Here is an 18,478-nt window from a genome sequence, read left to right on the forward strand (position 1 = left end):
GCATGCAATAATTGCTTTACCTTGTTCTGCATTGTGTGCTGACTGGCACACAAATCGACTTGCAAATAGATTCAGGAATGGAACCCGTTCACAAGCCAGGGACTGCCTGAACTTGCTGGGAAATTAGGCCATGTTCTACCTATGGTGATTAAAATGGGCAGAAAGCCATCAGTTTTGTGGAGCTATAACCTGTGCACCAGCGATACTTGAAATACATCCAACTCCATTTTGTATTGGTGGACATTCAGACAGCCCCAGCAGCCTCATTTCTATAGTAATGAGTGTTTGTCACCTGATTAGGCACCGCTCCTAAATTGGTCAGTGCATCGGGCATTCTTCTGCATTTGTGACCAAACCAGGGGACCATGACAATAAAGGTGAGTTTCTTTTTTAACTTTATTTTCAGGTTGGTTTTGCAACATTACTGCCTTACTCTTTACTAAACTCACAGAGTCTTACTTCTTTTGGCTAAGTGCGAGTCGTGTCGAGATTTTTGGAGGCGTTTTTATTATGAGTGCTAATGGATTTTCTCAACGTATCTTACCAAACTCAGCTTATTATCTACTTACCCTGCCCCTATGGTTTCTGTCATGTCCAATTCCTGCCCTTTCTTACCATGTACCTGGAACAACTCCTCATTTGATGCATATCTGCCAAAAGACCAGCATCGGATCAGGTCATCCGATCAGCCATGATTTTGTTGAATAGCAGAACAGACTCAATGGGCTGAACGGTCACTACTGTTCCCACGTCTTATTGCTTCATGGTCATGCCATCCTTAAAAGGCCACTGTACACTCTAATAAACCTGATATTCTGAAGTTGTCCTGCTCAGTCAAAGATGTTTCCAGGTATCAGGGAAGAGGAAGATTATTGCCTTGATTCTCCAACAGGAGCCTGGTGGTCCCAGTCAAGGGCATGCTCCAAAGGAGAGCATTCCTCTTTCTGGAGGGCCATCACAGGTGGCCATGTCACCAGGTCCTGCAGTCTAGATTAGAGTGGTGCTGGAAAAGCACAGCAGGTCAGGCAGTGTCCGAGGAGCAGAAAAATCAATGTTTCGGGCAAAAGCCCATTTGAAACGTCAATTATCCTACTCCTCGGATGCTTCATGACCTGCTGTGCTTTTCCAGCACCACTCTAATCTAGACTCTGGTTTCCAGCATCTGCAGTCCTTGTTTTTACCTGTTTTTTACCAGGTCCTGGCAGCCTAGTCTGAGGTTTATACCTGCTTCAATGTTGGCTCCACAGAGGGGTGTAGCAGACATGAGTGCTGTAAGGATGTCATTGACCTTCTCCACTCCACCAAGGTAAATATCCCAATCTTCTCTCTGCGACATAACACTCCCTTTATCTCTGCTCTGGCACCCACCTCCCACAAAGGCTCTTGCTCTGCTGCTCTCACTTTTACCAGCATCACCTTCAGCCACTCCTGCATTTACACATTCCAATGTATTCCAGCTATATGATGAATTCTCACTCACAGATATAAATGGTGTGCTAAGAAGTGCATCTTATTGGCTGGCAAAGCAAACTCAAAGGGAAAAGTATATGGTCTAGTCCTATTGTTTTTGTCTTCTGTTTTTAAGCCCTTTGAAGATGTGTGTGCAATAAGCCCTTCATTTATGAAGACATGCCATGTACGTTATACTGTATTTTTGCATTGGAGTTTCATAGGGCCATTCATAAATAGGGAGCAAGTTGCAGACCAGAATAATAATAAGGGAAGCACAGAAGGGGCAATTTCCTGGAATTGCTACTGTTATGAGGCTTGGGTTAGCAACTTCTGTATGTACATAATTTTTGAAATATGGAATTATGCAGTAGGCTGCCTGGATGTTGATTCTGTGCCAGCTGGTTTTCTCTACAAAGTTCCATCCCACTGCTGTGTCCAGTAAGCTTTACTATTTTATCCTTTTTCCAAAATGTTCCTTCCTTTTCTTTGGAAGTGATCATGAATTCTGGGACTAGCATCATTTATTCATTCCATGTTCTTACAAAAAGTTTTTCTTAACCTATCATTTCACTTAGTCATGATCTGAAGTTTACGCTCCCTAGTTCAGGAGCTCCTAAATTGATTCCTACCAGGTCACCCCATTTCAAACCTGGAAAGTTGTCACGGATCCCTCAATGAGAATTATAGGAATGAGGGGGTGAAGCAGCAGTGGGGCTGGGTGGGGAGACGAGGGAGAGTGAGGAGTAAGGAGTGTTGAATGGAGAGGATTATGAAGCGGTCTTTTGTTCTTGTTTAAAATGCATAAGAGCTGGCATTTTCATTGCTGCGGGTGCCAGACCTTGAGGCTGAGTTATTGAAGCCACAACCACAGAAATTACTGGAAAAGCTCAACAGTTTGGGCAGCATTTGTGGAGAGAAATCAGAGTTAACGATTCTGGTCTGGTGACTCCGGGTGCCTCTAACTTTGCTGTAGTTACTGTCCAAACAGACCCGGTTCCTAGCCCCTTTTTATTGTCAAACATGAATACATACATCAGATCTTTTATCCTTCTTTGCCTTAATTTAAAATGAGATTCTCTCACCTCTCTGATGATATGAATTCTCTTCTGCACAGTCCCTAAAGTAGGATGCTCAAAGTGGTCAGGGTTTTCACTTCTGTAACATGACTTTTATTGTCCATTCAAAGGAAAGTGGAGAAATCAATACTGGCAAATGCAAAAGTGGAGAGCACTGATCCAAGATTTCCACTGTGATCTAAACAATTATTTGTTTCAGTTTAGTATTTCTTCTTTTGTTCATTATTAAGCTTTAAAAAAGCTACATACTTTTTCTCAGCTTTAGCAACTTGTCCTGATATTCTGCACCTAAATCCCTACTCCAGTGCTTTTAATGTTTAAGCTATATTTTCTCTCCTTGCTACCCTTGCAAAAATCAATCTTGTGGTGGAGTGGTAGTGTCCATACAGTAGTCCCTTATGTGGTCTTCCTTCTGGCCTTCCAAATCCCTGGGTCGTCGTCTTACTTTTTCACAACTTTTACAGGAAAAGATACCTATTGATAGATCGTGCCTGCTGAGATTTCTTTGAGAGCGAGATGTTTATTTTTTTTGGATGGCAGTTGCTCTCCCATTCAATGGGCAGTTAGCTGGAGAGTCTGGGTTCAAGTCCCACCTGACATGGAGGTGCGTTGTAACATGTCCAAGCAGGATAATTCAAGATTTATTTTCCATCATCCTACATTTCTCTACAGTGAACTTCACCTGATCTCAATGGAGCGGTAGAGATTGAAGGAAACACCTTGCAGATCATCCTGTACATCTCCCCAACACAGGCAGAAGTACAGACATGTGAGGAGAATGGCAATTCTAATGTAGGAAGAGGAAAAGTGAAAATGAAAATAATTTCCTTCACACAACTCCACATTAAAAATACGTTCCTTCTGATGGTTACCTGTACAGAGAGAAAATCCAGTACACTGAACATGTATTCTTGAGTAGAAATGGAGAATAGGAACAGAAGTAAGCCATTCAGCCCTTTGACCCTGTTCCACCATTCAATATGATCATGGCTGATCATCCAACTCAGTCCCATACTCACTCTTTCTTTCTCCCTGAACCCTTTGATCCCTTTAGCCCTGAGAACTATATCTAATTTGTTCTCAAACTGCTTTAGAATCATACAATCCCTACAGACTCTTCGGCCCAAGAAGTCAATACCGACCCTTCAAAGAATAACCCACCCAGACCCATTCGCCTACCCTATATTTACCCTGACCAATGCACCTAACATACACATCCATGGGCAATTTCCCTTGGCTAATTCACCTGACCTGCACATCTTTGAACTGTGGGAGTAAACTGGAGCACCCAGAGGAAACCCATGCAGAATGTGCAAACTCCACATAGACAGTCACCCGAGCCTGCATTTGAACCTGAGTCCCTGGCGCTGTGAGGCAACAGTGCTAACCACTGAGCCACTGTGCCACCCTAACATTCGGTGTTTGAGCCTCAACCACTTTCTGCGGAAGAGAATTCTATAGGCTGAAGAAATTTCTCCTCATTTTAGTCCCAAAAGATCTACTCTGTATCCTTTAGGAAGTTGTACTTTTTTGGTCAGGTTTTCCTATATAAAAATGTGTCAACAAATGTGCTGTACAGTATCACTACTTCCACCAACTTTGGTAACCTCCAGATGGTTTAGATTCAAAGTGCGGTTAAAGCCATAACCACATGAGGCACACAGTCAATCTGTCTTTTCTCATTAAAAACATATTTGTTGCGTTTGCTGGCTGTAACATTAAGATTTTAAACTGAACCAGAGATATAAAAACAGAATCCAGCTGCTGTCATTGGGATGTATGTTGGTTCTGGTCCCTAACTTGGGTAAATTGGAAGGTTTGGCGGCAGGAACAGTGGAAGATGGCAGCAGGAATAGGCTATTCAGACCAATGACTCTGTTCCGTCATTCTGGATCATCTAATTTAACACCTGCCGTATCCCCATATCCCTCAATGACATTTGTAACTAGAAATCTATTGATCCCTGCCCTGAACTTATTGAATGACCTGAGCTTCCACCATTCCACCTTTGGGGCATCTGGTGACAAAACTACCCACCAATCCCGAATAAAAATGATGGTTGATAAGAAGGAGTGATCAGCATTGTGGTGACTCTATGTAGCATGGGAAAAGCGAAAAAGGAAAGGATAAGAGCATGGTTATTTCTAACAGGAAGCTCAGTGGTTTCTTTGGTTTGTCTTGGATAAAGGACCTCGACACGGTCCTGTCCCCCTTAGTCCAAGAACTCCCCAACTACATTCGGGACACCACCCACGCCCTCCACCTCCTCTATGATTTTCGCTTCCCCGGTCCCCAGCGTCTTATCTTCACCATGGACATCTAGTCCCTGTACACCTCCATTCCCCCATCATGAAGGACTCAAAGCCCTCCGCTTCTTCCTTTCCCGCCGTACCAACCAGTACCCTTCCACTGACACCCTCCTTCGGCTGACTGAACTGGTCCTCACGCTGAACAACTTCTCTTTCCAATCCTCCCACTTCCTCCAAACCAAAGGAATAGCCATGGGCACCCGCATGGGCCCCAGCTATGCCTGCCTCTTCGTAGGATATGTGGAACAGTCCATCTTCCGCAGCTACACTGGCACCACTCCCCACCTTTTCCTCCGCTACATTGATGACTGTACTGGCGCTGCCTCGTGCTCCCACGAGGAGGTTGAACAGTTCATCCACTTTACCAACACCTTCCACACCGACCTCAAATTTACCTGGACCGTCTCAGACTCCTCCCTCCCCTTCCTAGACCTCTCCATTTCTATCTCGGGCGACTGAATCAACACGGACATTTACTATAAACCGACCGACTCCCACAGCTACCTAGACTACACCTCCTCCCATCCTGCCCCCTGTAAAAATGCCATCCCATATTCCCAATTCCTTCGTCTCCGCCGCATCTGCTCCCAGGAGGGCCAGTTCCAACACCGTACAACCCAGATGGCTTCCTTCTTCAAAGACCGCAATTTCCCCCCAGACGTGATCGACGATGCTCTCCACCGCATCTCCTCCACCCTGCTCCTCCGCCCTTGAGCCCCGCCCCTCCAATCGCCACCAGGACAGAACCCCACTGGTCCTCACCTACCACCCCACCAACCTCCATATACATCATATCATCCGTCGTCATTTCCGCCACCTCCAAACGGACCCCACCACCAGGGATATATTTCCCTCCCCTCCCCTATCACCCCCCACCAACCCAACCTCCACTCCCGGTACCTTCCCCTGCAACTGCAAGAAATGCAAAACTTGTGCCCACACCTCCCCACTTACTTCCCTCCAAAGCCCCAAGGGATCCTTCCATATCCACTACAAATTCACCTGCACCTCCACACACATCCTTTACTGCATCCACTGCACCCAATGTAGCCGCCTCTATATTGGGGAGACAGGCCGCCTACTTGCGGAACGTTTCAGAGAACACCTCTGGGACACCTGGACCAACCAACCCAATCACCCCGTGGCTCAACACTTCAACTCCCCCTCCCTCTCCACCAAGGACACGCAGATCCTTGGACTCCTCCATCGCCAGACCATAGCAACACGAGGTTTGGAGGAAGAGCACCTCATCTTGCACCTAGGAACCCTCCAACCACAAGGAATGAACTCAGATTTCTCCAGTTTCCTCATTTCCCCTCCCCTCGCCTTGTCTCAGTCCCAACCCTCGAACTCAGCACCACCTTCCTAACCTACAATCTTCTTCCTGACCTCTCCGCCCCCACCCCCACTCCAGCCTATCACCCTCACCTTTACCTCCTTCCACCTATCGCATTTACAACGCCCCTCCCCCAAGTCCCTCCTCCCTACCTTTTATCTTAGCCTGCTTGGCACACCTTCTTCATTCCTGAAGAAGGGCTCATGTCCGAAATGAAGATTCTCCTGTTCCCTGGATGCTGCCTGACCTGCTGCGCTTTTCCAGCAACACATTTTCAGCTCTGATCTCCAGCAGCTGCAGTCCTCACTATCTCCTTGGATAAAGTAACCATTGCTGCTACAAACTAAAGTGTCATATAACTGAGTTTGGTGGCAGCAGGTTTCAATACACTGCCTGAGCTTTGGAGATGCATTAAAGATTCATTAGTGTTCCAAAATATTACTTTATTCCTGATGAAGGGCTTTTGCCTGAAATGTTAATTTTACTGCTCCTCGGATGCTGCCTGAATTCCTGTGCTCTTCCAGCATCACTAATCCAGAATCTGATTTCCAGCATCTGCAGTCATTGTTTTTACCCCGTTTACTGTTGAAGTAAGCCTATGCAATAATACAAATTATCTTCACTTAGACGTTGTTTGAATAAGTATGTCAGCATGCATGTGCATATCTGTATTGGAAGTGTGATTCACAGACAATTCTGCTTCATGTTTGAGACCTTCAGCATCAGTAATTGAAACATCCATTCCACCTTCCCACACTCCTCTTTTTTTTTACTTATTTCATTGTTTGTATAAGCTGTTACACCATGATTGAGAGACCAGGTAACCCTAATCTGATTACAAATTCAGCCAACAGCTAATGGGTGCAAATTAGGGGCATGAATTGAATCAATTGCAGATCAGGCTTCTCCCAATGTCTGTGTCTTATACTCATAGCCAGAAAAGCAAGATCTTCATGATCCAATTAACGCTCTTCTACCTGTTATAGAGTCATAGTATAGTCACAGAAATGTACAGCAGGGAAACAGACCCTTCAGTCCAACCCGTCCATGCCGACCAGATATCCCAACCCAATCTACTCCTACCTGCCAGCACCCGGCCCATATCCCTCCAAACCCTCCCTATTCATATACCCATCCAGTACAATAAATGTTGCAATTGTACCAGCCTCCACCACTTCCTCTGGCAGCTCATTCCATGTATTGAATCACAGAATCAGCGAACATTTAAGTGCATTGTGTCAGCACCAGCCCTTCAAATAAGCAACTCGCCTGGAGTCATTGCCCTGCCTTCTTTCCATTGCCCTTCACATTCTTCTCATTTAGATAACCATCCACATTCCTTTTGAAAGCTTCAATTGAAGCTTATCTCCATGACCCTCTCAGGCCAGATCATTCCAGAACCTCACTCTTTTTGAAAAAGTTTTCCTCCTATCACTTTTTTGTTTCTTTTACTAATTACTTTATATCTCAGTCTTGATACCATCATAAATGGTAATAGTCTTTCCCAGTCCACTCTGTCCAGGATTCTGAATGCCCCTATCACGTTTCCTCTCAGTCTTGTCTCTGAGGTGCACAGTCCTAACTTCTCCAAACTATGCTCAGAACTAAAGTTTATCATCACTGGAAGCATTCTCATGAATCTCTGTCTTCACATCTTTCCTAAAGGTCAGCTCAGTTCACCATGCAATACTTCATGTGAGGTCAAACTAGTGACTGATACAAGTTCAACCTGCACTCTGTGCTCCTATTAATAAAACTCAGGATTCTGTATGCAATGTTAACTACTTTCTCACTGTCTTTTTGCCTTCAGTAGCAGATGCACAGATATACCCAGGTCCCTCTATTCTTGCATCTGCTTTAGAGTCACCCCTCCCCCCACCCCCTTTTAAAGATAGTATCTCCTCCTTAGCAGTTTCAAAATCTTACAGTCAACAGTCTAGCTACTTTTTTCTGCCACTGCGTGTAACCTCAGAGTGGTCTGTGTGCAGAAGTAGCTTTCCAGAGGCAAAGTGATTAATCAGCACGACAGTTAGCATGTACATCGCTTCTGAGGAACCCCTGCTCCCCTTACTTACAGTGTGTGAATTACTTCCTGTGGCATGGGTGGTATCTGTGGAGACAGATGCAAGGTATTAATTTGATATCTTACCAATTCCTTCTGCCTCCATTTATAAATCTGTTTTTGGTCTTTAATTGACTACATGCCTCCATTCTTCACACTTATGCCACGAAATGCTGATAGAAAACTTTGAGATTCCCTTTATGTTTGCTCTCTTCTCATGCATTCTTTTTATCCATCTTATTTGCTTTTTTATTTGCCCTCTGAGTGGTCTATATTTAGCTTAGTTCTCAATAGCATTCTCCACCTAATGCCTCCCATAAGCACATTTTTTTCTTCTTTGTATCAATTTCTATCTCTTTTTGCCATCCAAGAGATGTCAGAACTTACTTCCCTGACCAAAACATTTTGAGTCAATATACCTTGACTATGTCTGAAGTATCTTTTTCTTGGAATTCACTCATTGTTCAGACACTAATTTTCCTGCTAACCTTTGACTACAATTTATTCAGAATCATTCTTACTTGGAGGAACGCCAACTTTAATGTTTCTTGCTCTAAACTGATTGTTGTCCCTTTCTATATCAGCTTTACCTTGTTGGTACAATGCTTACTGTTCCATAAATGTCCTCCTATTGACATTTGATAGCGAAGGGAATGACTGTTGATTCCTGATGACATGGCTTGATTGAGTGGGTGGCAAAGTGGCAATTGGAATTCAATTTGGAGAACAGTGGAGTGACACAAGAATTGATGTTAGGTCCACTTCTTTACATCATTTATATAAATGATTCGGATGTGAGCATAAAAGAGGTATAGTTAGTAAGTTTGCAGATGACACCAAAATTGGAGGTGTAGTGGACAGCGAAGGTTACTTCAGATTACAACAGGATCTGGACCAGATGGGCCAATGGGCTGAGAAGTGGCAGATGGAGTTTAATTTAGATAAGTGTGACGTGCTGCATTTTAGGAAAGCAAAACTTAGTAGGACTTGTACACTTAATGGTAAGGTCCTAGGGAGTGTTGCTGAACAAAGAGACTTTGGAGTGCAGGTTCATAGCTCCTTGAAAGTGGAGTCGCAGGTAGATAGGATAGTGGGCGGCATGGTGGCACAGTGGTTAGCACTGCTGCCGCACAGCGCCAGAGACCCGGGTTCAGTTCCCGCCTCAGGCGACTGACTGTGTGGAGTTTGCACATTCTCCTCGTGTCTGCGTGGGTTTCCTCCGGGTGCTCCGGTTTCCTCCCACAGTCCAAAGATGTGCAGGTCAGGTGAATTGGCCATGCTAAATTGCACGTAGTGTTAGGTAAGGGGTAAATGTAGGGGTATGGGTGGGTTGCGCTTCGGCGGGGCAGTGTGGACTTGTTGGGCCAAAGGGCCTGTTTCCACACTGTAAGTAATCTAATCTAATCTAATCTGAAGAGGGCATTTGGTAAGCTTACCTTTATTGGTCAGAGTATTGAGTACAGGAGTTGGGAGGTCATGTTGCGGCTGTACAGGACATTGGTTAGGCTACTGTTGGAATATTGCCTGCAATTCTGGTCTCCTTCCTATCGGAAAGATGTTGTGAAACTTGAAAGGGTTCAGAAAAGATTTACAAGGATGTTGCCAGGGTTGGAGGATTTGAGCTATAGGGAGAGGCTGAACAGGCTGCGGCTGTTTTCCCTGGAGCATTGGAAGCTGAGGGGTGACCTTATAGCGGTTTATAAAATCATGATGAGCATGGGTAGGATAAATAGACAAGGTTTTTTCTCCTGGGGTGGGGTAGTCCAGAACTTGAGGGCATAAGTTTAGGGTGAGAGGGAAAAGATATAAAAGAGATCCAAGGGGTAACTTTTTCACACACAGGATGGTGTGTGTGTGTGTGTAATGAGCTGCCAGAGGAAGTGGTGGAGGCTGGTACAATTATAACATTTAAAAGGCATCTGGATGGGTAAACGAATAGGAAGGCTTTGGAGGGATATGGGCCGGGTGCTGGCAGGTGGGACTAGATTGGGTTGGGATATCTGGTTGGCATGGACGGGTTGGACCGAAGGGTCTGTTTTCATGCTGTACATCTCTGACTCTAAATGTGAAGAACTGCATTTGGGGAGGACAAACAAAACAAGGGAATAGACAAGAAGTGGTAAAATATTGAGAGATGGAGAGAAAGTTAAGGACCTTTGGGCATATGTTCACAAACGTTTGAATGTGGCAGGAGAGGTGACGAAGAGAGCATGTGGATTGCTTTCCATTTTTGGAAAAGGTACAAAATACAAAAAGAGCAATGTAATTCCAAAACTGTATAAAATGCAGGCTAGGCCATGGTTATACGCAGTTGTAGTCACCACATTTCAGGGGTAGAGTATTGAGTTTTGCAAGATTGCTTTAATTTTTTAAGCTCTGGCAACAATGAGGACATGTTCGATCGTCTAATATTATTTTCCTTAGAAGGTCTGACTTAATTAAGGTATTACAAATAATAAGGGACCTCGTTAGTGAACACAAGAAAGACCTGTTTCCCCTAGCAATTTGGCCAATTACCAGGGGGCACAGATGGAACGTTATTGGCAGTGGGGTTAGAGAGGCCATGAGGAAAAATTTTCTCACCCAAAGGGTGACTTAATCCGGAATTAATTGCTCAGTTTGGTAATAGAGGCAGAAACCCTCGATTGGTGTAAAACTGATGTTGATCTGTACCTGAAGTGCTGTAACTGGCAAGGCTGTGGACCAGGTGTTAGAAAGTGTTGTAGAACAAAGAGACCTTGGAGTGCAGGTTCATAGCTCCTTGAAAGTGGAGCCGCAGGTAGATAGGATAGTGAAGAAGGCGTTTGATATGCTTTCCTTTATTGGTCAGAGTATTGAGTACAGGAGTTAGGAGGTCATGTTGCAGCTGTACAGGGCATTGGTTTGGCCACTGTTCGAATATTGCATGCAATTCTGGTCTCCTTCCTATCGGAAAGATGTTGTGAAACTTGAAAGGGTTCAGAAAAGATTTACAAGTATGTTGCCAGGGTTGGAGGATTTGAGCTATGGGGAGAGGTTGAACAGGCTGGGGCTATTTTCCCTGGGGCATTGAAGGCTGGGAGGGGGGGAACCTTATAGAGGTTTATAAAATCATGAGAGGCATGGATAGGGTAAATAGGCAAAGTCTTTTCCCTGGGGTGGGGGAGTCCAGACCTAGAGGACATAGGTTTAGGGTGAAAGGGAAAAGATATAAAAGAGACCTAAGGGGCAACGTTTTCACGCAGAGGGTGGTACGTGTATGGAATGGGCTGCCAGAGGATGTGGTGGAGGCTGGTACAATTGCAACATTTAAAAGGCAGCTGGACGGGTATATGAATGGAAGGGTTTGGAAGGATATGGGCCGGGTGCTGGCAGATGGGACTAGATTGGGTTGGGATTCTGGTCAGCATGGACGAGTTGGACCGAAGAGTCTGTTTCCGTGCTGTACATCACTATGACTCTATGAGGTGGAATTAGAATAGACAGTTTTCTTCAGAGAGCGCAGATATGACAAGCTGAATGGCTTCTTTCTGAGCCATAACATTCCTGTGGTTGTATGGTCTACTTGATTCCCGTCCTTTCCAAGAACCAGATCTAGCAGTACCTCCTTTCTTGTTGAACTGCTGAAGAAGATTTTCCTGAACATAGGCTAGGAATTCTTGTCCTTTGCTGCCTTTTACATGACTACTTTCCCAGTCTATACTTGGTTAAATTTGTTCCTCTCTGTCCTTCTCACTGCAGAGGAATGTCTTTTATCTGAATATCGGATTATCCGGCAAGATCGCAAGATCCCGATTCTCGGCTAAACTATGTTATCTGGTATTCGATTATCTGGAATTCAATTAACTGAACGAAATACTCCCCCCGTGTCCTTTGGTTAATCATGGTGCCTCTGTAATTAGTGACCTGTAGACTAACCTGGGCAATGTAATTGCACCCTTTTTTTTCTTTCGCTCGAGCTATTCTGTGCTCGACCTCTCTGGGCCATGCACTTTCTCCAGCATTGCAACACTCTTCATAATCAATAATATCATCTCTCCTCCTTCTCTTCCTTTCCGATCTTTCCTGAATACTTTTTAACTAGGAATGTTTAACATCTGGTCATGCCCTTCTTTGAACCACGTCTCTGATAAGGCTACATCATCGTAATTCAACACTGTAATCTATGCCTTATCTTATTGGCTACACCCTATGCGTTCACAATCACCTATAATAGTCCTGATTTAGTTGCCATTACTTGCTGCTCTACTATGACCCCCACCTATCAACTTATTATTCCCTCTGGTAGTTCTTGTTGAATCTTAACAAGCTCACAACACACCCTAACCCTATGATATCAATCTCACCCTGTTCTAGCTGCACCTTATCACTCATCATTCTCAGAACAATTCACTACTGCCGGAGTTTTTGAGAATTGTGGCTGGTACTATCTTTAAAAGGTGCCCACTGTGCACCCAAGCAAGGACTGTCAGTCCAGAGCTGCCCTGCACTGTTCCTGACATTTACATAGGCCATAAGGGGTAAGGGGAGTTTGTCAGCTCATTTTGCCAGTAAGGATATGAAGGCCCTATTAGAGAGGGTGGTACCCAGCTAAGATCAGCAGAGGAGCCAAGACACCAGAGCAGGCCAATGTGGTTTGAGGTTGCCACCTTGGTCAGTGCAGTCTCAGCCAACTGGAGTGACCTTCTCTGCTCTGCAAGTGTAAGTGTGACCACCTTCTCTCCAAAATTGCATGCTTACTCTATCTCTGCCACTGCTCTGACCTCCCACCATGGCACATGCTCTACCACTCAATTTATTGCCTGTGCTTGCTGGCACCTACTCCAGCACCTGACATGGTTAATCTCACATGCCCTCTGTGTTGCCTACTCACTCACTCAGGATACCTTTTGACATGCACCAACATTAATAGCTGTGGTACCCTCGGTTATCTCCTGTAATTCCTGCCTCTCTCTCAGTTCAGGAGGAAAGGAGCTCACTGTAATGAATGAAGAAACAAGATGGGTGATGGGCTGCCTGCTGTTTGACTCCTCACCCTGTATATGGACAGTATTCTGATGCTGACTGCTCTGATTGTTCTTTGATCATGTCGAAGCCTCTGCACTGGTGCCAGAGCCTGCCCTTGACTTGCTGTGTTAGGGCCTTCCAAGTGAAGGCTATTTCCCTTGACCTGACCGAGTCCTGTGAGAACAATGATAAGCTTCCTGGCATTGTATTCACACTAAATGGCTAGACATGACAGAACACTAAACAGCCAGATGTGACAGAGTTTGGCAAGGCAGGGATGCTGTGAGTATCCAGGCAGCCTCTGAGTGAATGAGTGCTGAGAGAGCAAGTGATCAGACTGGAGATGTATCCTGTGTTGTCTGTGTGTTGGAACGATATATGTTTGAGCACATTGTTCTTGTGGCAACATTACAATGACTCATGTGTGGAATGAACTACCCGACGAAGTGGTGGTTGCAGGTACAATGTTTAAAAGACATTTAGATCTGTACATGAATAGGAAAGGTTTGGAAGGATATGAGCCAAGCGCAGGCAGGTGGGATATTTAGTTTGGGAACATGGCTGGCATGGACTGGTTGGACTGAAGACTCTATATGGGTTTCTGTGCTATATAACTCTATAGAACATAAGCCTATGAAATGGTGTCTTACATTGTTGATGAAGACCTCGAATTAATGTTTCTGTCATCTTAGCTTTGAGCTGTGAAGGTATCCATGTTTCTCAGAGCTGTGAATATCATCACACTATATACCTTTAATCTGTTAAAAAAAGACTTTGGAATATTTTAGCAATAGTTGAAAGTACAACATTTATATTGTTACTGGCACTGCCAGTGATGGTTTTGGTGATAATAGTAGGGATCAAAATAACAGTAGTGATGGTTGTAATGATGATAGTGATAGGGATATTGCTTGATTACTAAGTGATAGCTGTGGTGATGGTAAAATGTTGGCAGTAATATTTGGTGATTTGATAAAAGAAAGTGTAAGTATCAGTGATACTGACGATGTTTATGTAGGGTGTGGCAACAGTAAAATGCATGCCTTTTAATCCTTTTTGAGTTTCACAAACATTATGAATAACAGAAGATTCTGATGGTTTTATTATTTTATTGGTGTCACTAAACGGAAAAAGTGAGGACTGCAGATGCTGGAGATCAGAGTCGACAAGTGTGGCGCTGGAAAAGCACAACAGGCCAGGCATCATCCGAGGAGCAGGCAAATCGACGTTTCGAACATAAGCCCTTCAGCAGAAATGTGGGGGTTGAGGGGGGGGGGGGGGGCGCGGAATGTAGGGGGCTGAGAGATTTTTAGTGCAGAGGACCTGGAGGGTGCAGTGATAGACTCACTGAGATTCTTGTGCAGGGAGGAGGGCATCTTCTTCAAGGTGGGCATCCTTGGAAGATGCTTTGCAGTAAGGTTACAGCGACTAGGAGAATGCGAGGGCTGCAGCCTGAAATGTCAACTCGCCCGCTCCTCGGTTGCTGCATGACCTCCTCTCCTTTTCCAAAGCCATATTTCTTGTCATTAAAAGGAGCATCAACTTCTAGGAATGCACATTTTTTTTTATTTAGATGAAAACTGTAACAATATTAATTATATCATAGCACTGAAATATGCCACCTGTGGGTAATGCCACCCTGGCAGCAGTGGAACCTGGATCTTCCAGTTCCTCCTCTTGCTGGGTAATGCACATTTTCAGAATTAATATGAACCCTTCAAGACTCAACTGCTCGATGCAGGGTAAAGTGAACTTTGCCTCAACGAAACAGCAGTGTTTTATCATATGTAAATATGTATTTATCCATCTTTATCAGTCAAAGTTCCAAGGTTGGGAGTCATTAGCAAGTTGAGCATTTATGGCTCATTCGAATTGCTGTTGAGAAATTGTTGGCGATCTGCCTTCTTGAATCACAGGGGTCTTTTCTTTTTGTAAAAGTCTCCTCAGTGCTGATAGGGAGGATGTTCCAAGATTTTGACCGAGAGATACTGAATGATTGGTAATATGTTTCCATGATGAGTGACTTCCAAGGAAGTTGGTGGATGGTGGTGTTCCCATGTATCTGCTGCCCTTGTTCTTCCAGAGAGTAACAGCTTTAGACAGGTACTGTGGAGGCAGTTCAGTGGACAATAAAATCACTCTTGGAGTCAGTTCTATTTATTTGTTTGATTTTGAGATGGAACAGATCCAGTTGTCTGTCAGTTTCAAAGTAATAGCATAACTTAGGAGTGAGATGGACATTGAGATCAGCTTATTTTTAATACATTCATTGGATGATTTGTGTCACTGCCTACGCCAGCATTTATTGCCCACCCTAGAGGCTAGTTAAGGATCAACCACATTACTATGGGTCTGGATTCACATGTAGGAGAAAGTGAGGATTGCAGATGCTGGAGATCAGAATCAAGAGTGTGGTGCTGGAAAAGCACAGTGGGTCAGACCTGCTGTGCTTTTCCAGCACCACACTCTTGACTGGAGTGACATGTAGGCCAGACCAAGTAAAGATGGTAGTTCCTTTCCCTATAGGGCATTGGAAAACCAGATGGGTTTTTCCAAAAACCGATTCATGGGCATTCAGATTTTTATTGAATTCAAAATCCAGCATCTGCCCTGATGGGATTCGGACCCAGGTCCATAGAACATTACCTAGGTCCCTGGATTAACAACTAGGCTAGCTCCTCCCCCTCAAAGTATAGATGATCCTGTTATGATTCCTGACCATTAAAGATCAAGGACACATCTACAGTGAAATCTTTCTAAAGTTCACAAGCTCCTATGTTCAAATCTCCTTTGTCAAGTGCAAGTCCCACTTCCTTTATTCATGATGTGGAGGAGCCAGTCTTGGACTGGGGTGGATAAAGTTAAAAATCACACAACACCAGGTTATAGTAAAACAGTTTTGTTTGGAAGCACTAGCTTTCGGAGTGCTGCTCCTTCATCAGGTGGTTGCAGAATATCAGATCATAAGGCACAGAGTTTATAGCTTATACACTGCGATAAATTCTGTGTCCTACAATCTTATACTCCACAACCACCTGATGAAGGAGCAGTGCTCTGAAAGCTAGTGCTTCCATATAAACCTGTTAGACGATAACCTGGTGTTGTGTGATTTTTGTTCCTTTATTCATGGAATGTGGACTGTAAATAGAAATTAGTGTTTGTATATCACCATTCATGCACACACTACCAATTAAAGCACTTTCCAGCAAATTAAATGGTTTTGAAGTGTAGTCTCTGTTGTAATTTAGGAAAATGGCAAGCAATTTTCAGACAACATGCTCCCACAAACATATGATTAAAAATTCTGCCAGTGCAAACTCCCTCAGCACTGAGATTGAGCCATCAGCTTAGATTCTGATCTGATTTGGAGTCAACTTGAAGCCACAATCTTCTGACTGAAGAAGTGAGACTGCTTTAGTCATAGAGATATATAGCATGGAAATTGAGAGGAGTAACAGGGAGTTAGTCACACCTCTGGTGCAAGAAAGAGGCGATGCTTTACAGTTACAGGTTACAGAAAAGGGTAAGCCTTGGGGTACAGGTCTCTGGTACAGAGTCTGACCATGTTGCTCAAAAGGAACAGGGGAGATGGGCAGAGCATTAGTCATTGGAGACTCCATGGTTAGATTAGATTAGATTCCTTACAGTGTGGAAACAGGCCCTTCGGCCCAACCAGTCCACACTGACTCTCCGAAGAGTAACCCACCCAGACCCATTTCCCCTCTGACTAATGCACCTAATACTATGGGCAATTTAGCATGGCCAATTCACCTGACTTGCACATCTTTGTGACTGTGGAGGAAACCGGAGCACCCGGAGGAAACCCACGCAGACACGGGGGAGAATGTGCAAAGACAGACATAAGGTTCTGTGAGAATGAGAGACTCACGGTTGGTGTGTTGCCTCCCAGGTGCCAGGCTCGTGATGTTTTGGATCATGCTTTCGGGATCCTTGAAGGGGAGGGGGATCTGCCCCAAGTCGTGGTCCACACGGGAAAAATTTCTGGCTCTAAGAGCTGCTCCCTTTTTTTGAGGTATTTTAGGTGTTGGAGGTGATTTCTTCGAATTCGAGGAGCAGCAATTACTGTTTTTACTTGCTGTTGCATTGTTTTGGAACCTTGGGAAAAAAAAGTCAAAACAACAGCAGTTTAAAAGGGACAGGAGCAGACAAAGGAAGCACATGGTGGGAACAGTGCAGGAGGGAGAAAGCAAGAGAGAGAGAGAGAAAACCTGCACAGTTACTGCCTTTGCTGTTTGAATTCGTGTATCACTGGACATTGGAGTGCATCTGGGAAAATTAACAAACAGTGAAATTCACAACTAACCTTGGAGGAACTGTTGGGCAAAGTTCACAGCACAGAATCAGTTAAGTTAATTGTTGTTTTAAGGGTAAAAACAATGACTGCAGATGTTAGAAACCAGATTCTGGATTAGTGGTGCTGGAAGAGCACAGCAGTTCAGGCAGCATCCGAGGAGCAGTAAAATCGACGTTTCGGGCAAAAGCCCTTCATCAGGAATAAAGGCAGAGAGCCTGAGGCGTGGAGAGATAAGCTAGAGGAGGGTGGGGGTGGGGAGAAAGTAGCATAGAGTACAATAGGTGAGTGGGGGAGGAGATGAAGGTGATAGGTCAGGGAGGAGAGGGTGGAGTGGGTCAGAAACAGGAAAGGAGAAGTCACGCTGTTGGGAGGTTTGTATAAGCCTCCGAATAGTTCCAGAGGTGCAGAGGAAAGGATAGCAAAGATAATTCTGGATAGGAGCGAGAGTATCAGTGTAGTTATTACAGGGGACTTTAACTTTCCAAATATTGACTGTAAATACTACAGTTCGAGTATTTTAGATGGGTCAGTTTTTGTCCAATGTGTGCAGGATGGTTTCCTGACACAATATGTAGACAGGCCAATAAGGGGCAAGGTGACATTGGATTTGGTACTGGGTAATGAACCCAGCCAGGTGTTAGACTTGGAGGCAGGTGAGCAATTTGGTGATGGTGACCACAATTCGTTTATGTTTACTTTAGTGATAGAAAGAGTTAGGATGGGGAAGGAAATTGCAGGGGATTGGCACAGTTAAAGTGTGGAGCTTGAGACAGATGGGAGGGGGGAATCTGTTCACTTGTAGAAACCGGAGCGAATCCAGAGATGGAGCAGACTCTGCAAACTCAGCATTTGAAGATGTGAAGACGGAAGTTTCAAAATCAACAGATGGAGGGTTTGGGCCTGAAATGTCAACTCTCGTCGTCCTTGGATGCTGCCTGACCT

General features: G+C 44.5%; 1 long non-coding RNA gene across 1 annotated transcript; it reads right to left on the reverse strand.

The window, feature by feature from the left end:
* Positions 1–14,500: 14,500 nt before the first annotated feature.
* LOC148148244 (uncharacterized) lies at positions 14,501–17,692 on the reverse strand. Its single transcript, XR_015758998.1, has 3 exons — positions 17,546–17,692; positions 17,111–17,337; positions 14,501–15,416 (listed from the first exon to the last, which is right to left on the reverse strand). It is a non-coding gene; the product is annotated as an uncharacterized LOC148148244 (long non-coding RNA).
* Between the last annotated feature and the right edge of the window lie 786 nt (positions 17,693–18,478).

The sequence above is a fragment of the Chiloscyllium plagiosum genome, unplaced genomic scaffold, assembly GCF_037043375.1.
Source record: "Chiloscyllium plagiosum isolate Xiang-an unplaced genomic scaffold, Cpla_swu_hap1 HiC_scaffold_13, whole genome shotgun sequence".
NCBI classification, from domain to species: domain Eukaryota; kingdom Metazoa; phylum Chordata; class Chondrichthyes; order Orectolobiformes; family Hemiscylliidae; genus Chiloscyllium; species Chiloscyllium plagiosum.